Raw genomic sequence first — 21,735 nt, forward strand, 5'->3', positions numbered from 1 at the left:
ACCAGAACATAGGCCTTGGTCTCCAACATTCACGGAGCAAACTGACTCCAGCGACTCTGCACCTGACCTGCCAGGCCCCAGATGCAGCTGTCCATCACTGGAGTCTTGGGGAACTCTTCCAGAAATGTGGTCTGCCTTTACCCTGGCTCTTCCCCCTGCAAGGCTGAGACAGCAGAATTGTCCTGAATGACCTTCACACTCTCCTTAGCGGGTTTGAGAGCTGAAGGCCACCCACTACAGGCCATGTGCAGCTGGAACCAGCACAGTGGCCTCATTTGCCAACAAGGCCCTTCCATGCCATCCAGCAAGCTGCTTCGACTCCCTCCCTCACTGTGTGGGCCCTTGGAAGCCCTGGCTGGTCCTGTGAACTGGGTCCAATTCTGTCTTTACCCTCAATGTTACAGATCAGCTATCGCAAACCAAACAGTGACCTTCAGAGGAAAGTGACACTCTTGCTCCTCTTTGACCCCAGCAGCTACTTGAAGTAGCTGCAGCTTCAGAAAGGGCCAGGACATTAACATACTTTTAAGGAGGTTCTAGTACATAAAGTTCTGACTGACTAAGCCAGTGACTACTTAAAAATATAAACTTTTACTGGTCTTTTCTGCTTTCTTCTTTATTATCCATGATCCTTCATTTCTTCCTTAAGACCATCTCTAAAATAAAGTACTAGTCTAAAGTCCTGACTTCAGGCTTTCTTGGGGGAACTCACACTCAGACAGGGATTTCATTCAATTGCATGAATTAAGTAACATTTAAATAGTAATGAACTCCCAAAATATGTTTCTACTCAAAGCCATCCCCATAAACCCACATTTGTTTGCCTGACTTTTTTCTAAAAAATAAGTATTTTATTTTATTATTTTATACATTTAATCACATACATCACTTAGCTTGTAAAGTGAATGTTTCAACATGAATACATTTCTTACCAGTCCAGTTGGGGATACTATACATGTTATCATCAATAGATAATAACCCATTTCTTTGTCCCATAAATGCCTTGCCTCTCTATTTTTCTCCTTAATGTCTTTCCTTAGACTCTTCCCCTTATTCCACCCTCTTCCCACACTGTATGTGGTATCTATAACCATTTTCTATGTTTCTATATCCTCTAGTCTTTCAGTTTCAGCCATAGAGTGTAGACAGTTGGTATATATTAAGTGGAGACATACAATGTCACTCCTTCATAGACTGGCTTGCTTCACTCAGCAGTAAATCTTCCATGTTCATACTGGATACTTCCACTTGGGTGTCTAATTGTTGTGCTATGTCTTACGATTATAAGTGACAGAATACACACCACTTCATACATGAAAAATATTGAAGCCAGATTATAGAAAGAAGGCTGATAGCTTCATACAAACCTTGATAATATCCTAAGGAATTTTCAGTTGGTTGGGTCTTAGGTAAATGGTTCTCTTTTATGAAGGTGAGTATGAAGAACACAGACATCATCTAAACAAATGATACTCTTATTTCCTGATAGCCAGATTTGAGAGTTAGTATTTCTTTATTATGAAAGAATATCTTAAAGTGCCTAATGGTTTTTTATTTTTATTTTTATTTATTTATTTTTTATAATTTAGAGATTCAGAGGGACCAGCAGTTGGCATATCGGCTCTGTCACTGAACTCCCATGTAATCGACCATGGTTTGAGTCCCAGACCTGGTGGCTTAAACTCATGCCAGGCACATGTGCATGCATGCCCAAGATCCCGAGAGGAGAATGGAGGAGAAGGGATCGCAGTGTGGCCATTTCTCTGGGGGGTAATTTCTCACTTTCAGTCTCTCTGTCTCTCTCTGTTTTTCTGGCAAATGTACGCACCTTATAGCAAAAATCTTTCTCAAAAAAAAAAAAAGAGAGAGAGAGAGAGAAGATATTCAGAAAACAATACAAGAAAGAGTAAATAAAAATAAAGGCTATTTTCATATTATTTCATGAGTCTATTTATTCTGATGACCCAAACACTATGTATGCTTGCTCTTTATTTTATTGTTTTTATAAATCAAAAATTAAAGAATAGTTTTTTCAACAGAGAACTGTACATTCATTTGTCTGTTAAGTGCTTCTTCCTTTTGTCTCTTTCAAGATTTCCATGGAGGGAGTTATTGGTACAAATATGGACCATAAGGTGGTTCTAGTGAGAACTGAAAAAATAAGTTGGAGAAAAAGTCTTTACCTTATAAATAATATATAAAAATTAAAAAAACAGAATTTTGATATAAATGTGGACATTAAGGGACCATCAGATGGCATAATGGTTACATTGCTGGACTCCTATGTAGTTGACTGCAGTTGGTGTCCCAGACCAGGCAGCTTAAAACTCATGCCTGGCGTGTATGCATGTGTGCCCAAAGTCCTGAGAGGAGAATGAAGGAAAAGGGATTGTGGCATGGCCATCCCCTCTGGAGGGTGATTTCTCACTTTCTGTCTCTCTCTCTCTCTCTCTCTATCTATCTCTCTAGAGAATGCATTTGCCCTGTAGTAAAAATCTCTCTTGAAAAAAAAAAAAGAATATGGACATCGAAGGCCACTCTGGTGTGGACTCAGGCAAAAGCAAGGACTAGACTATTTGAATCTAGAGGAAAGACAACTCTTGTTATAAAATGGCAAAGAATTTGTCTGACTTAACTTCATGTATTAGTATTTTGTGGACTGTAAATCATGCAAGTAATAATCTGGACATTTAGTTAAGGAAACCTCTCTCTCTTTTTTGTTTTAGTTTTTAGCTTTTGCTACAGGGCATGTGTGCTTGCTGGAGAGAGACAGAGAGAGAGAGAGAAAGAGAGAGAGAGAAAGTGAGAAAGCACTTTCCGGCGGGGGGGGGAGGGGGCACGGGGAATAGTCATGCTTCAATCCCTTCCTTCTCATTATTTTCTTGGAATTGTGGACATGCACGCACATGTGCCCAGAGTGTTTCTCAAACTGCTGAGTCTGGGATTTGAACCATTCAGTTGGCCACATAGGATCCAGCCACCCCAATGTCTATACCCTTGGCTGGCCTATAGATAAGGAGATTTCTAAACACTGAAGAAGTAATTTGGATCCTCATGACTGCATGTGGTAAAGTGTGACAGGAAAGAGATTAATTGAAGTGCCAACAAGCACATTTTTATCCTTCCTACATTAGAAGAAACAATGAAGAAATTGCTACTTTAGATTTAATTTTCAACAAAGAAAATGAGCTAGTTAGTGAATTGTAAGTAATGAAAAGTATGTGAAAAGTAATTTTGCCATTACAGAGTTTACAAAATGAAAAATAAGTTTTTACAAAATTAGGCAGGTACCCTAGCTTTGTTTCAGGAAATTCAAAGAAAAAGAGATTTGTTAAAGACTCAAAGAAAAATAAAAAGAAGTTTAAGAAGACATTTTAATAATAGCAATGATTTCAATAAGACTGAAAATGAAAGAACTACGAATGTGTATGTTGAAATGTCTGCTCAGAAAAGATTAATGAAAAGAATGGATGTATTTGAAAATGATTAAAAATGGTATGTACAATCCAGGAGTAAATGAAACTTCTGAAAAGTTCTAGGAAAATAAGATAATCTAAAAATGCTTACGTACAACTCATGTGGAATGGATGAAAACAATAACAGAATTAGGAAATTATATTTAAGTTTGTTCTCCCTCATATATGGAAATTGAAAATATGGCTTTAAATCATTCAACCTATGGTCTTTTGCAATGGCAACCCTAATAATGCATGTTTTTGCACTTTTCTTTCTAATGATTTACTACTTGCTATCCATTTAATATTGATATTTTATATTTAAATGGAAATGATGTTAGACAAAAAGCAAATTTAAGCAATTTCTTATTGAAGTTCAACATGGGTTGTAAAACAGTAGTGAGAACTTGCACATCAACATGTTGGTTCAGGAACTGCTAACATGTGTACAGTGCAGTGATGGTTCAAGAAGTTGTTTTTTTTTAAAGGTTATTGCTATAGGGCGCGGGTACTCATCAGACAGACAGAGAGAGACAGGGAGACAGAATGTGAGAAATCACCCCCTGAGGGGGATGGTCATGCCACAATCCCTTCTCCTTTCGGGATCCTGGGCACGCATGCACACACACCTTGTGTGAGTTTAAGCCACCGGGTCCAGGACTTGAACCACAGTCGACTACATAGAAGTCCGGCAATATAACCATTACACCAACTGCTGGTCTCAAAGTTTTGCAAAGACAACGAGAGCCTTGAAGATGAGAAGTGTGGTAGCCAGCCATTGTAAGTTGACAATAACCAACTGAGAGAAATCATTGAAGTTGACCCTCTTAAAACTACACAAGAAGTTACTGAAGAACACGACTTTGACCATTCTAGGTTGTTTGGCATTTGAAGCAAATTGAAAGGTGGCTGCCTCATGAGATGATCGAAATTTTTAAAAATGTGTCATTTGAAGCGTCATCTCTTTGTGTGTGTGTGTGTGTGTGTGAGAGAGAGAGAGAGAGAGAGAGTTTTGCTATAGGATGTGTGTGCTTTTCAGAAAGACAGGGAGAAATGGAGAGAAAGTGAGAAGTCACCTCCGAGGGGGATGACCACACTGCAATCCCTTCTCCTCCATTCTCCTCTTGGGATTTTGGTATGCATGCACATGTGCCCAGCATGAGTTTCAAGTAGACCAGGTCTAGAACTGAAACTGTGGTCTATTGTGTGAGAGTCCAGCTCCTTAACTACCACACCACCTGCTGACCTCATCTTTTCTTATTCTATACAACAACAACAAACTATTGCTTGATCAGATTGTGACATGTGATGAAAGGTAGATTTTACAACTTCACAACTCTGAAGACCAGCTCAATGGTTGGATCAAGAAGACTCTCCAAAGCATTTCCCAAAGCCAAACTTGTACCAAGAAAAGGTCATAGTCTCCGATCAGTGGAGTCTGATCCACTACAGCTTTCTGAATCCCTATGAAACCATTACATCTGAGAAGTATGCTCGTCAGATCAATGAGATGCATCCCAAACTGCAATGAATGCAGTTGGTATTGATCAACAGAAAGGGCCCAATTCCCCACAACAATGCCCAACCACAGGTTGCACAATCAATGGATGAAAAGTTGAATATGGATTGGGCTACAAAGTTTTGCCTTGTCCACCATATTCACATGACTTCTCACCAACTGACGACCACTTCTTCAAGCATCTCAATAACTTTTTGCAGGGAAGACACTTCCACAAACAGCATGATGCGAAAGATGCTTTCCAAGAGTCCATCAATTGCTGAAGCACAGATTTTTATGTTATCGGACTAAACAAACCTATTTCTCATTGGCAAAAAATGTGTTGATTGTAATGGTTGTTATTTTGATTAATAAAGATGTGTTTGAACATAGTTAAAATGATTTAAAATTGGGACCAGTAAATGGCAAAATAGTTACATCACTGGGCTCCCACTTAGTTGACCGTGGTTCAAGTCCTGGTCGTGCTGGCTTAAAACTCATGCCTGTCGCATGTGTATGTGTGTCCAAAATCCTGAGAGGAAAGTGGAAGAGAAGGGATTGTGGCATGGCCATCCTCCCTGTGGGGGGTGATTTATCATTTTCTGTTTCTCTGGCAGGTAAGTGCATGCACCCTATAGTAAATATCTCTCTCTTAAAAAAAAAAAGAGAGAGAGAGAGAATTAAAATTAATGGCCTGAAACCACAATTGATTTTGTACCACCCTATTAAAATTTATATTCCCACAATCAGTGTGCTGTACAGCTTGATTCTACAAACCTTCCCCCAATACTGGGCATTGACATTTAAAAATGATTTATAATATCAGAAGAACAATAGAATGATTTTTTAAAATGTTGCTTTAATTTGTATACATGTTATTTTTGACTACTGAAGTGTTTTTCAAATGTACATATATAGTTTGTTAGGTTTTATTTAAAATTTTAAACTACATTTTAAATATAATATGGTATGTACAAACCAAGAGTAAATGAAACTTCTGAAAATTTCTATGAAAATAAGATAATCTAAAAATGCATATGTACAACTCATGTTCAGTGGATGAAAATAATAGCAGAATTAGGAAATTATATTTAAATATGTTCTTCCTCATATGTGAAAATTGAAAATATGACTTTAAATCATCCAACTTGGTTTTTCGCAATGGCAACCCTAATAATTTTTTTCTATTACATCCAGAAAGGATTATGGCATTTTAACAAAATGAATGAGATGAAGAAGTTGTTCAACTTAGAGAAAATGTAAATCAAAACCAAGTGAAGACTTTTAAGAAGGTTGACATATTAAGCTGGTAGCTTGTATTTTTTAGAGTGAGCAGTAAAGTTAAACTTAAAAACTCCTATATTGAAAAGCTCATCATAATGATCCCTCTGAAGTATTTTAGGCAGGTAACATTTAATTTCCTTCTTTAATAATTGGATATTCTTTGCTCAATAACAACATTTTGATATGTTCTGTGGAATATCCTGGGGGTACAATCCCATGAAGTAAAATTAAAATGGCAATTCAACACTTCCTCAATCTGGCAAGACTATTCAGTCCTGTTGTGTTTTGGTCTCCAGTGTAATACAGACATTGATCGATATGTTTCAGTGAATAGTCATTTTGTGCACTAATGGAAACTGAGGTGGGACCATTAAAGAGCCTCTCCTTCTTGATGACTAATCTTTGGAAGAATTTATCTTAAAAGATGAAGAAGTGGCACCTTAAAAATGTGACTTAGTTTTGAGTAGTGTAAACTACATTTGTACATGTACTTTTCTGATGCTTAGAGAGTGGGCATATGTGAAGGAGGATCCCAAGGGTCTGGAATGAGAGAGGAATTCCATGTGTATAATCATAGAATGTATTGTTTTCTTGTAATTAAATTTTACTTAAATGATTGATATAGTTATTTTTGGTGAAAGGGTTCTAATAATTTCTTTCCTTTATGATAGAGTGAGGTAGCAAGTGAAAAAGGGAGAAATGTAAAATAGGTATTATTTTAATTATGATTTGTGATTTACAAAATGATATATGTAAACCAATGTCACATATTGACATATGTAAACCAATATAGTCAATGTGTTTCAATGTGGGGTACAGTATGGTTTCTTAAAGAATATGCATACTTTATATATATCATAACTGTAATATATCATAATCAAATCATAGGTGTACATATATTCAGCTTCTTCAACATTGAATATATGTTGTACATATTTCATAATAGTTCTCTCAGTTTTTTTCACATATTTTGTAAAGTCTCCATCATGATGAATATGACATATTTTTTTCAACAGAGACTTTTACATTTTTTTTGTCTGCTGAATGTTTCTTCCCTTTGCTCTTTTTTTTTTTTGGAGAGGTTTTTGCTATAGGGCAAATGCGCTCGCCAGACAGAGAGAGACAGAGAGATAGAAAGCAAGTAATCACCCCCGGGGGGATGGTCACGCCGCAATCCCTTCTCCTCCATTCTCCTCTCGGGATCCTGGGCATGCATGCACACGCGCCCGGCATGAGTTTAAGCCACTGGGTCCAGGACGCGAACCACGGTTCACTACGTGGGAATCCAGTGACATAGCCGTTAGGCTAACTGCTGGTCCCATCTTCCCTTTGCCCTTTATATCTTCCCTCTACCACCCACTACCTAGTTTTTCTTATGGTTTATAATAAATGTCCATATATTTTACTCTACTGTTGCATGCAATCATGTATTTATATGTATCTTCCCCTTATTTACACATATTCTGAGTCCATTAACAATTTTCTCATGGACCCTCCTCACCCATCTCCAGATCCTGAAATCTATCATAACCGTCTCTATATTTATGCTTTTGAGTCCTTCTGTTTCCAACATAGAGTGTGGACATCTGGTATACGTTAAATGGGGACATTCAGTATTTGTCTTTCATAATCTGGCTTATTTAATTTAGCTTTGTTATTTTCTAGGTTTGTCCACTTTGTTTCAAATGATGGGATTTTTTTATGACTGTATAACATCCCATTGTGTAGGTATTCTATACTTTTTCAATCCATTCAGTGTGTCAAGTATTTAGGTTGATTCTATGACTGAGCTCTTGTGAGAAATGCTACAAAGAAAGAAATGTGTCAGTGTTTCTCCATCTGTAATTCCTTGTCCTTTAATTAGTTTCATGTCTTCAATTGTTTATTTTTATTCTAAGCATTCCTTTGTCTTAGTTCAATTTAAATTATATTGGAACCTGCAGATAGTGTAATGGCTATGTCGTTGGACTCCCACGTGGTCAACCGTGGTTCAAATCCTGGACCCAGTTGCTTAAACTCATGCCAGGTGCATGTGCTCAAGATCCTGTGAGGAGAATGGAGAAGGGATTGCGGCATGGCCATCCCCATTGGGTGGTGATTTCTGTCTCTGTCTCTCTCACTTTCTGTCTCTTTGTCTCTCTCTGTCTTTCTGTCAAGTGTATGCGCCCTATAGTAAAAATCTCTCCAAAAAATAAAAAAATATAGATTTACTGAGTAAGTACTTTATTTCTGAAAGTTTTCAAGTCATTACAAATGTATGTTAATTGTACCTGTGTTGAAAGAAGGATGAAAACAATACAAGTAACTTCTGAAGACTATCTTAAGTTTGATTCTACAGTTTTGGACTCAATAAAGTTTTACTGAAAGTTTCTCAAACAAAAATAATGTAAAAGACTCTTAGGTGAAAGTGCTTATCATTGCTGCCATTCAATCTGAGCATACTTTGAATGGACTAGATGGCTACAGAATTTTCTGTCTGCCTCTATTATTTACTAGCCTGTTTCTTATCTTCTGTTTTTATAAGGTTTTAGAAAGAGTATAGCCTAGGGTACATTCTAAAATTGGAAAGTTCAATTCTTTTTATCTTAATGTCATCAAACATCACAGAGCTGCAAAGAAAACTTCAGATATGCACTGCAGGAAAAACCTAATCAAGTGTTAAATTAAATACATTATATGGTGTTTTATAAAGAGATGTTTCTGCAAGTTTATCTATAAAATTGAATTCTAACAAATTCATACTATAGATGTACTAAGGATTTTTTTATTTAAGGAGACTTTAAATGCTTGCAGTTGAGAGGACATAATCTATTTATTTTGTGATTATATAATCTGTCTTTCTCTATTTTCAGCTCATAATTCTGAATATACTAAGACGAAAATAATTCTAGTAAATTAATCCTTTCATTTGATCTTTACCAACATACACATATGATGGATGTGGCATTACCCCATTAGAAACAACATCAAGATCTGGCTGAGCTGCGATGGCACAGGCATTAGGGCACACTGTAGATATTAGAGCCACATCGGAGGCCTGGGTGAGAATCCCGGGTTGCCCTGAATTTGGTGCACTCATGTGAGCCAATGAGCTGGCTAGGTGGCTGAGAGGAGGATCACAGTGGTGAGACCTTTCTCTTTCTCTTTCTCCCTCTCTTGTTCATAAAAAAAGAAAATAAAACTAAATTAAAAAGAAAAAGAATTTATTAAAGAATTATTTATCTAACTTTATTATTATTTTGTAAAAATTTTTGCTGTAGGGCACATATGTGAGAGAGAGAGAGAGAGAGAGAGAGAGAAAGTACTGAAGTGTTTTTCAAATGTACATATATAGTTTGTTAGGTTTTATTTAAAATTTTAAACTACATTTTAAATATAATATGGTATGTACAAACCAAGAGTAAATGAAACTTCTGAAAATTTCTATGAAAATAAGATAATCTAAAAATGCATATGTACAACTCATGTTCAGTGGATGAAAATAATAGCAGAATTAGGAAATTATATTTAAATATGTTCTTCCTCATATGTGAAAATTGAAAATATGACTTTAAATCATCCAACTTGGTTTTTCGCAATGGCAACCCTAATAATTTTTTTCTATTACATCCAGAAAGGATTATGGCATTTTAACAAAATGAATGAGATGAAGAAGTTGTTCAACTTAGAGAAAATGTAAATCAAAACCAAGTGAAGACTTTTAAGAAGGTTGACATATTAAGCTGGTAGCTTGTATTTTTTAGAGTGAGCAGTAAAGTTAAACTTAAAAACTCCTATATTGAAAAGCTCATCATAATGATCCCTCTGAAGTATTTTAGGCAGGTAACATTTAATTTCCTTCTTTAATAATTGGATATTCTTTGCTCAATAACAACATTTTGATATGTTCTGTGGAATATCCTGGGGGTACAATCCCATGAAGTAAAATTAAAATGGCAATTCAACACTTCCTCAATCTGGCAAGACTATTCAGTCCTGTTGTGTTTTGGTCTCCAGTGTAATACAGACATTGATCGATATGTTTCAGTGAATAGTCATTTTGTGCACTAATGGAAACTGAGGTGGGACCATTAAAGAGCCTCTCCTTCTTGATGACTAATCTTTGGAAGAATTTATCTTAAAAGATGAAGAAGTGGCACCTTAAAAATGTGACTTAGTTTTGAGTAGTGTAAACTACATTTGTACATGTACTTTTCTGATGCTTAGAGAGTGGGCATATGTGAAGGAGGATCCCAAGGGTCTGGAATGAGAGAGGAATTCCATGTGTATAATCATAGAATGTATTGTTTTCTTGTAATTAAATTTTACTTAAATGATTGATATAGTTATTTTTGGTGAAAGGGTTCTAATAATTTCTTTCCTTTATGATAGAGTGAGGTAGCAAGTGAAAAAGGGAGAAATGTAAAATAGGTATTATTTTAATTATGATTTGTGATTTACAAAATGATATATGTAAACCAATGTCACATATTGACATATGTAAACCAATATAGTCAATGTGTTTCAATGTGGGGTACAGTATGGTTTCTTAAAGAATATGCATACTTTATATATATCATAACTGTAATATATCATAATCAAATCATAGGTGTACATATATTCAGCTTCTTCAACATTGAATATATGTTGTACATATTTCATAATAGTTCTCTCAGTTTTTTTCACATATTTTGTAAAGTCTCCATCATGATGAATATGACATATTTTTTTCAACAGAGACTTTTACATTTTTTTTGTCTGCTGAATGTTTCTTCCCTTTGCTCTTTTTTTTTTTTGGAGAGGTTTTTGCTATAGGGCAAATGCGCTCGCCAGACAGAGAGAGACAGAGAGATAGAAAGCAAGTAATCACCCCCGGGGGGATGGTCACGCCGCAATCCCTTCTCCTCCATTCTCCTCTCGGGATCCTGGGCATGCATGCACACGCGCCCGGCATGAGTTTAAGCCACTGGGTCCAGGACGCGAACCACGGTTCACTACGTGGGAATCCAGTGACATAGCCGTTAGGCTAACTGCTGGTCCCATCTTCCCTTTGCCCTTTATATCTTCCCTCTACCACCCACTACCTAGTTTTTCTTATGGTTTATAATAAATGTCCATATATTTTACTCTACTGTTGCATGCAATCATGTATTTATATGTATCTTCCCCTTATTTACACATATTCTGAGTCCATTAACAATTTTCTCATGGACCCTCCTCACCCATCTCCAGATCCTGAAATCTATCATAACCGTCTCTATATTTATGCTTTTGAGTCCTTCTGTTTCCAACATAGAGTGTGGACATCTGGTATACGTTAAATGGGGACATTCAGTATTTGTCTTTCATAATCTGGCTTATTTAATTTAGCTTTGTTATTTTCTAGGTTTGTCCACTTTGTTTCAAATGATGGGATTTTTTTATGACTGTATAACATCCCATTGTGTAGGTATTCTATACTTTTTCAATCCATTCAGTGTGTCAAGTATTTAGGTTGATTCTATGACTGAGCTCTTGTGAGAAATGCTACAAAGAAAGAAATGTGTCAGTGTTTCTCCATCTGTAATTCCTTGTCCTTTAATTAGTTTCATGTCTTCAATTGTTTATTTTTATTCTAAGCATTCCTTTGTCTTAGTTCAATTTAAATTATATTGGAACCTGCAGATAGTGTAATGGCTATGTCGTTGGACTCCCACGTGGTCAACCGTGGTTCAAATCCTGGACCCAGTTGCTTAAACTCATGCCAGGTGCATGTGCTCAAGATCCTGTGAGGAGAATGGAGAAGGGATTGCGGCATGGCCATCCCCATTGGGTGGTGATTTCTGTCTCTGTCTCTCTCACTTTCTGTCTCTTTGTCTCTCTCTGTCTTTCTGTCAAGTGTATGCGCCCTATAGTAAAAATCTCTCCAAAAAATAAAAAAATATAGATTTACTGAGTAAGTACTTTATTTCTGAAAGTTTTCAAGTCATTACAAATGTATGTTAATTGTACCTGTGTTGAAAGAAGGATGAAAACAATACAAGTAACTTCTGAAGACTATCTTAAGTTTGATTCTACAGTTTTGGACTCAATAAAGTTTTACTGAAAGTTTCTCAAACAAAAATAATGTAAAAGACTCTTAGGTGAAAGTGCTTATCATTGCTGCCATTCAATCTGAGCATACTTTGAATGGACTAGATGGCTACAGAATTTTCTGTCTGCCTCTATTATTTACTAGCCTGTTTCTTATCTTCTGTTTTTATAAGGTTTTAGAAAGAGTATAGCCTAGGGTACATTCTAAAATTGGAAAGTTCAATTCTTTTTATCTTAATGTCATCAAACATCACAGAGCTGCAAAGAAAACTTCAGATATGCACTGCAGGAAAAACCTAATCAAGTGTTAAATTAAATACATTATATGGTGTTTTATAAAGAGATGTTTCTGCAAGTTTATCTATAAAATTGAATTCTAACAAATTCATACTATAGATGTACTAAGGATTTTTTTATTTAAGGAGACTTTAAATGCTTGCAGTTGAGAGGACATAATCTATTTATTTTGTGATTATATAATCTGTCTTTCTCTATTTTCAGCTCATAATTCTGAATATACTAAGACGAAAATAATTCTAGTAAATTAATCCTTTCATTTGATCTTTACCAACATACACATATGATGGATGTGGCATTACCCCATTAGAAACAACATCAAGATCTGGCTGAGCTGCGATGGCACAGGCATTAGGGCACACTGTAGATATTAGAGCCACATCGGAGGCCTGGGTGAGAATCCCGGGTTGCCCTGAATTTGGTGCACTCATGTGAGCCAATGAGCTGGCTAGGTGGCTGAGAGGAGGATCACAGTGGTGAGACCTTTCTCTTTCTCTTTCTCCCTCTCTTGTTCATAAAAAAAGAAAATAAAACTAAATTAAAAAGAAAAAGAATTTATTAAAGAATTATTTATCTAACTTTATTATTATTTTGTAAAAATTTTTGCTGTAGGGCACATATGTGAGAGAGAGAGAGAGAGAGAGAGAGAAAGTGAGAAAACAAACCTCCAGGTCTTGGACTTAAACTGTAGTAGACCATGTGGGAGTCCAGCACCTTAATCACCATGCCACCTGCTGGCCTCAGTGGTTTCTAATCTAAACTGTCTATCTCTGGAATGAGATAACAATGGGACTACAGTAACATCATGGCAGAAGCTCCAAAGCTATCTCTGCATATACCTGTTTCCTTTCTTCTTAGTCAGTCTAGTTCCCCTGCTAAGATTTGATTCCAAGATTGGTTCTAATTATCTAGTGGCTAGAAGGTACAGTTTTGAAAATGGTCAGCTTTGTTCTTAAAGACATCAGACTTATTTGATGTCAAACAAAGAGAGAAGCTAGAATTTTAGAGCTCAGTTGTGTCTACTTAATAATCTCAATTTAAAGTCAAGGTATCCATTCCTTTCTTATTAAGGTTCCTGACATTGATATTGATATTTAGCCTTCTCTAATGTTATACTTCTCTGAAAAAGTCCTGGACCTGATCATCAATGCCCTCTGACTACAGAAGAGGGTTTCTTTAAAAACTAACAAGGATGCCTATGACTCTCACCCTTCATTTGAAATTACTCGATCTGAGCCTATTATTTTTCCCTCTTCAATGCACCCAGGAACAGGCACTCAGTTCTGCAGTCCTTACAGTTTGTGTTTCTATTCTCCCTTCTTGCCAATGACTAAGCCTGCAACAGCTATTATACCCACTTTGCTCTCCGTCACAACCTTGGTCAACAACGGGCCTGTCTCAGCATCCCCCTGCTACAGCATAGGAGAGAACTACGATGCTGTGCTTTCCTTCAGCAAAGCCATCCTCTTTGCCTGCCATATAGTAAGGGACCCAAATCCAGGATCGGATTCTCAGTGTGTGCCTTGAAAGGCTACTTCTTATACCAATTCTTTCAGGATAGATTTTCTTAGGAGAAGGTGAGGCAGGTGTTGCTGGATAAATTATTTATTGAGGAAGTTTTCTGAGGAAAAAATTTGCAAAAGAGTAAATAAAACAAAATATGGGAGAAGAATTTTGAAAAACTTTGAGTTTGGGAAAAGTCTAACCTTATTTAGCTGGATCTCTTGGGAAATGCTGGCATAAGATCACACCATCAGAGTGTCTCATGTTGAGGCAAAGAGGACTATTAGGCACCAGTGTCCAGAAGCCAACCCTAGACAGAAGGGTTCATATTTCCCAGGCATCTTTGGGTCATGCCGCATCCATAGGCTAAGAGCAATTCTTCATAGAAAAAGTTGCAGATAGTAGCTTTTGGCAGTCAATACCCACAGCAGCTGGTGGATGTTGTTAGGAACAAAAGATTTCTTCCGTTATCCATTGCAAGATTTATGACTGATATCTCTATGACAAAAGATTAATGAAAGAAAAGCATATACATTTATTTAATATAAATTTTACATGACGGGAGAGCCTTCAAAAATGAAGACCCAAAGACCCAGAGAAAATTCCATTTATACAAAAGAATATGATCTAGTGGTAATACATGGTGGGGTGAGGGAGAATGGGCAGTTAACAAGGCCTGTGTCTTCAGATTCTTCCTGGCCTCTGGGTATGGACTAGGACCCTCAGCAAAGAAGGTCTAGTGATCTGCTTTCAGGAGAGGTGGATCAGAGGACTATTTATGTCCTCCTTTAGGGGAGAAAGATGGGAGAAAGCCAGAGTCACCTTCCTGCTTCTGTAGTGTTCTTAGTTTCCTTTGGCTTAAACTACTCAGTATTGCCAAGATGCACTATCTTGAGTACTTTGTTCTCAGTAACAATAATATAAAGTAGCTCAGGCCACATCATAAGACTGTGCATAGGCCTGCCCTGCTGAGGTCAGACCAGACAGCCTGTATCCACTGCCGGACATGGATGAGTGAGCTTTAAGACAACTCTAGTCTCCAGTCTTCTTCCAGCAGAAACCCCAGACATGGCGGAGTAGAAATAAGCTGTCCTTGTGCCTTATCCAAATTCTTGACCCATAAACTCCATGAGCATGTTAAATGGCTGTATGTCACTGAGCTTGGGAGCATTTTGTTGTGTGCCAGAGTAGTTGTAACTACGATGCAGCATGATTTACTAATCCGGTGTCTCCACTGTCATGTAAACTCTATGAATTAATTTTATTTATAGATATGTGTCTATGGACTTCTAGAATGCCTGAGAAATAACAGACCTTCAGTAATATTTGTTAAATAGAAGCCGGCAGGTGTCGCTGTAGTTAAGGGCACTGAACTCCCACATGGCTGGCAGTGGTTTGAGTAGTCCTGGACATGGTGGTTTGCATTCTTTCTCTCTCCGGTCAAATTTAAATAAATAAATAAATAAAGTTAAATAAAATAATTCTAAAAAATTTGCTAAATGAAGAAATAAGTTTGAAAATAATATTTCATACTTATATTAATTTGATTTGATATTGAACTCTAAGTTTAAAATGATTTAATCTCCCAATTTGGGAGGGAGTTTATTGTCTTCTACTTCTCAGTAGCTAATGAATTTCTGGTTAATTGTAATTCCTGTTATTTTATAAAAAATCCCTTTCCCTGTGGAAGTCTGAGGTGTTTTTTACTCATCTCTGGAATGGTGACATTTCACCATGTCTGAGATGGAAAAAAAAAAAAAAATCTCTTTGAAACTCAGAGAGCTCAGTCTATAGACTCATGTCTTCTTCTAGCTGCAGAAAATAGTTTCTTATTTTTTCTTTGATTTCAATATCTTTTCTATTTTAAGGGCCCCTTCTTTTCTTTCTTTCTTTCCTTTTTTTTTCTTTTCTTTTTTTTTTTTTTTTTTTCTGTAGGGTGTGCTTGCTTGCCAGAAACACAGAGACAGAGGGACAGAAAGAGAGAAATCATCCTGCAGGGGGGGTGGCCATGCCACAATCCCTTCTCCTCCGTTTTCCCCTAGGGATCTTGGGCACACATGCACAAGCACCCGATATGACTTTTAGCCACTGGGTCTGGGACTCGAACTGTTGTTGACTACATGGGAGTCCAACGATGTAACCATATGCTAATTGCTGGTCCCAAGGGCTCCTTCTTAGAGTTACCTGTGTCACAATACTTCAGCTGTTGCTTCTTAGGCTTTCTTTTTATCTTGTTTCATCAGGGTTTTTTAACTATGGAAGATTTATGTACAATCTCTGAAGTCCAAATGTTCTCCTTACTAGCCCCTTTGAAAGCATCTTTCTTAAGATACTGATCTCAGGACAAATATTTGTACTGCCAACTAAGTCAGCTGGGCCACTGCTCCAGATCGATACTTCAGTGAATAACTTTTGATCACTTCAAGGCTGACTCAGGTCTTTATTCAAGTTTTACTCTGAGTTTTATTTCTGAAATTGTAACTTGACATTATTTTTGGTCCATGATATTCTTTACCCTTGTTGCTCTCTCAATTCCATCTCATTTATTTTTTCTGACTTCCAGGATCATTACTCCTTTTTTAATGTTTGGAAATAATTTCTGCCAAATACTTATAATAGGAGACCCTAATGAGTGGTTTATTATTTTGATCCAATCTTGATTTAATCATAAATCCACCTAGAAACTATTGGATTGACAGAAAGATTATGACACATTCTGCTTAGAAAAACATAGAGAAATACATTGTGACTTTTCTGACCACCCAGTAGATATGATGAGGCCCATTCTACAGAATAGTAGCAAGTTTAGTTCTAGAACTTTATTCACTGCATTTTAATTGTTGTATAAATCAGCAACTTCTTGGCAGACATATCGTTGGTTACTATAGAATAATCTATAATAGAAAGGAAAAGGAACCAGTCTCAAAAAGCTACAGTGGAAAGAGTTCAGGGATCTACATGTTGAAGGCAATACAAGGTCGTATGAGGGCATTTTAACTAAGAAGAATAGAGATCTCCTTTTTTTTGTTTTTCAGATTCTGTATTATTTTGTTGAAGAAAGATGCAAACTCCAGGAAAAGAGCTTCAGGCTGAGTTAGTTTGGTTTAAGGGTGCCATCTCCTCATTTTCTAAGGGAAGATTGCCATTTCTGCCAAGGCTGATTCAAAATGAGAGGAAGGAAACAGATCACTAAAGCAAAATCAGGATGCTACTAGCAGAAGAGAGAGCTGATGCTGGGCAGGTGAGAATCAACAGAGCCCACTACCCATGTACACTCTTCGGAGTTGCAGGCTTAGGTAACTACTTGCCATGCGCCCTCAGAACCGGGTCTGTGACCCCACACACTGCGCAAATCAGTCATCTGCCCTAACTTGTGGAGCCGTGCTCTATCATTACTTCAATATGCCTGATTCCTATTTCCTGCTCCACCACTCCTTTATGTAGCAGATCAAAGCTCGCCTCCTTGGATTCTTCTAGTTTAACTAAGATGTTAACTATGTTTTCCTATTTAACTTTAGGATGATGACAGGATAAATGATGTGGTAAAATAGCTAATAAAGCCAAATTTCAGTAATTAAGATTATTTGTGGAAAGGTCAATCTAAATTAGAGATGGCTGTCTTTCAGACCATTTTAATTCAGAGTATCTGTTGTAATTAGAAAGACTACTAGTAAGAAACTCTTGCCAAATAGGATCTTTTAAGGTCAGTTTTAATTGAAGCTGCATTTGTAATTACCACATTCTAAATAGAGATGTTAAAGTCCCTGAAGCCACTTTTCCACTTTATTCCTTTAAGTCAAATACTTCATAGTATCACTTTTAATTTGCTGCCTAAATGCTTTGTTCAAAACTCCTACATAAATTTCAGTCTCGTTGGTTAGCTTATCATAAATTTTACGTGGTATGTACTGGGTTTGTAAGATTTTACTGTATCTATTTGAACATAAATGATTTATAATGTAAAAATGAATAATGTAACAAATAAATAAATAATAAATCTTTTCCCTATGCTAGATCCTCTTCTAACTGCTGGGGAAACAAACCAAAAAGAAAATTCAAACATTTTTTGTTCTGATATTGTCCAATAGAACTTTTGGCATTGTTGGAAAAGTTCTCTGCTATCAAGCATATGAAATGCAGCTAGTGGAAGAGGAACTGAATTTTTAGTTTTATGAAGTTTGATTTAATTTACACTTAAGTAGCCATGTGATTACCTTATTGAACTGGACAACTTTCTATTTGTGGTCACGATATGTATTGTTTCATGTTTTCACTCTCAACTTGGTTCTTGGCAACTCACTCACAAAATTAATAGAACTTACTAATCTCCACTTTGTCACATATGCCACACATGCTTTACATGTGTGCTGTACAGTAAAGATTTCAGGGAGCCCACACTGGTGAAAGATGTCAGGTTAAGCACTTTTCCAGTCAGCTCTTTGATTCAAAATTGCTTACTTTGAGAGAGCCATGGCTAAGATTGGGAAAACACATCTCCTTGCATTAATTTGTCTCTTGGCATCTGTAACCTTCACAGTAAATAAAATGTCTCATACTCCAACTTTTCAACCTGAAGAATGGGACTTCCATGAGGCCAGCATGTACATGTCAATGATGCATGGTCTTAAAAATTAGTTTTTTAAAATGACAAATAAAAATTATATACATTTATGATATATGTCTTTTGGTATATGTATACATTGTGAAATGGCCAAATCATGAAAATTAACATATTGTTTACACAAAAATTTATCATTTTTTGAGGTAAGATTTAAAATATATTCTCACGGTGATTTTCAAAGACACAATATATTGTTATTAACTACAGCCAATAGTTAACTATTAACTATAATCAGCTATAGCTGTACAATATTTATTCCTTCTGTGTAACTGAAATATTGTATCCTTGAACCAAATCTCCCCAACCCACACCCTCCTATTCATCAGTCGCTGCTAATTCTACTCTTTGATTCTATGCATTCAGATTCTTCAGATAGATCAAGCAGTATTTGTCTTTTTGTACTTGTCTTTTTCTTTTAAAAATTAAGATTCATGATGCAGTGAATGTGCACACATGCGAGATAGAAGAGAAACAGAAAGAGAGAGGGAGAGGGTTCTGGTCGTGCTGCAATACTCTTCTTCCTTTCCTTGACTCTTCTCGATCTCGGGCACTTATATGTCTGCCTGGTATGTTTCAGGCTGACCCGGACAGGAATGGTCACCCTAAGAGTTTGGCTTCTCTTGAGCAGCATGTTACCACTGCCTCACAGAGCCTGCCCTCTGCTTGTCTCATTTTACCTAGAACACTGTCATTTGTTTCCACAAATGACATAATTTCCTTTTTTTCAAAGGCTAAAATGTATTCCATTGTGCATACCACATTGTCTTGAGCCATTTGTCCGTTAATGGAGACTTAGCTTCTGGGAATATAGCTAAAGGAATAAAATCAGTATGCTGAAGAGATACGGGTACCCCCATGTTCAGAGCAGCATTACTCACAGTAGCCAAGATACTAATTGCAAAAACAGTAATTTTCCTTGCAATTTCTCTGCCTCCCATACAAATAAACTGGGTTCTATAAATTGAGTGTGGGAATTTTAAGAATGTTTGCTAACAAAACAAATATGGCCTTTTAAATTTATGTGGATATAAAGACAAATAATTCTTTACAAAAATATCTATTATGCTATCTCTGCACATTTCTCACTTATATTCTAGATATCTGTATCGTCTTTTAGATTAATTCAATGTCTTCCTCAACAAATAGCTCATATCCAATTACTTGTAACTTTTCTATAGATGGTATTTGAGATTTTTAGACAACTGATATATTCATACATGTAGTCAAAGATTTTGTATCTTTTAAAAATCTACTTTATGTAAATTTATTATTATCTCTACCGAATATTTGGATTTTAGGATACACACACACACGCACACAAACAAGTAAACATGCACAAGCACGCACACACACACACACACACACACTCACACAGTGATAGCTATTTCAACCCCGAAACAGAACCATTGTCTGCTTAGGAAGATGGGAATATTGAGTGATAGTTAACTACTTTTTACCAAAGAATTCTATTGGTGTTTGAAGTACTAGAGTGAATTCTGTTACTTAAAATGTAGTAGTGTCCTATGACTCGATTAGAATAAGTCATTACATACAGAGGTTACCCAAGCATTAGATTTCTGTTCCACTTATGATTTCTCAATTTTTTGACAAATATATAAGAAAGACAGAATATTGAAAAATTATTTGTTCATACTTTTTCCATTTGCGCTCTTTCTCTCTCTCCATGCACATGCTTGGTATAAACCTTTCAAGTTTTAGATTTGATTTAAAGGACAGTTAACTCATGTCCTCTACAACAAAAGGATTTAGCATCAAATACAATTGTCGTAAAACAAAAGAAAATAATAGTACATCATTTGATACATTTAGAACTGTTTTGATAGTAAAACTATGTAATCTATAATACAAAATCATTCTGGTACTTTAGTTTTACATTTATTTCCAGTCTTCCTTACAGAGTTGTTTATTTAGCTCATTTTCCCATCTTTTAATTAGGTTAGTCATTTTCTTCCTGGTAAACCACTTGAGTTCATTGAATATTCTGGTTATCAGTCCCTTATCTGAGACACAGTTAACAAAAATTCTCTCTCATTATGAGGGTTGTCGATTCACACTAATTATAGTGTCCTTTGCTGTGCAGAGACTTCTTAATCTGATGTCATTCCACCTGTCTATTTTGGGGATCATTGCCTGTGCTTTGGAGGTCTTGCTTAAGAAGTCTTTGCCTACTCCGATGTCTCCTTGAGTAAACCCAGTGTTTTCCACCAATAGCTTTATAGTTTGTGGTCTTAAGTTTAAATCTTTGATCCACTTTGAGTAGATTTTTGTTAATGGTAACAGATAGGGGTTCAGATTCACTTTCTGCAGGTGGATATCCAGTTTTTCCAGCACCATTTGCTAGAGAGGTTTCCCATTTCCCAATGGATTGACTGGTAACCTTAGTCAAAGATTAGTTGGTTGTATGTTTTGGGTTTATTTCTGGGGTTGATATTCTGTTCTATTGGTCCTCATGTTTGTTTTTGTGCCAATACCATGCTGTTCCAATCATTACAGCTTTGTAATATATTTTGGGGTCAGGAAGTTAGATGCCACCTACTCCAGTCTTCTTGTGCAGGATGGCTTTAGCAAAATGGGGTCTTTTATGGTTCCAGACAAATTCTATTATTGTCTTTTTTAGATCTGTGAAGAATGTCTTTTGTAATTTTATAGGGATTGCATTAAATATGTAGAATTATTTGGGTAGGATTGCCATTTTGATTATATTGATTCTGCCAATCCAGCAACATGGGATGTCCTTCCACTTTTTAGTGTCCTTTTCAAGGTTTTCATAGTTTTCCTTGCAGAGGTCTTTGACTTCCTTGGTTAGTTTTTATTCCTAAGTATCTTATACTTCTTGTGGCTATAGTAAATTGGATTACTTTCTTAAGTTCTGTCTCTGTCTGCATGTTGATTGTATATAGAGATACATAGGTTGTACATAGATTTTGTAAGATAATTTTTTGTCCTGCCACTTTACCGTTTGCATTTATTACTTTGAGGAGTTTTTTCGTGGATACTATTGGGTA

At 36.3% G+C, this 21,735-nt stretch overlaps 1 non-coding gene across 1 annotated transcript; it reads right to left on the minus strand.

The window, feature by feature from the left end:
* Window positions 1-378: 378 nt before the first annotated feature.
* Window positions 379-511, minus strand: LOC114006951 (small nucleolar RNA SNORA16B/SNORA16A family). Its single transcript, XR_003548601.1, has one exon. It is a non-coding gene; the product is annotated as a small nucleolar RNA SNORA16B/SNORA16A family (small nucleolar RNA).
* Between the last annotated feature and the right edge of the window lie 21,224 nt (window positions 512-21,735).

The sequence above is a fragment of the Tupaia chinensis genome, unplaced genomic scaffold, assembly GCF_000334495.1.
Source record: "Tupaia chinensis unplaced genomic scaffold, TupChi_1.0 Scaffold000014_1, whole genome shotgun sequence".
NCBI lineage: Eukaryota > Metazoa > Chordata > Mammalia > Scandentia > Tupaiidae > Tupaia > Tupaia belangeri.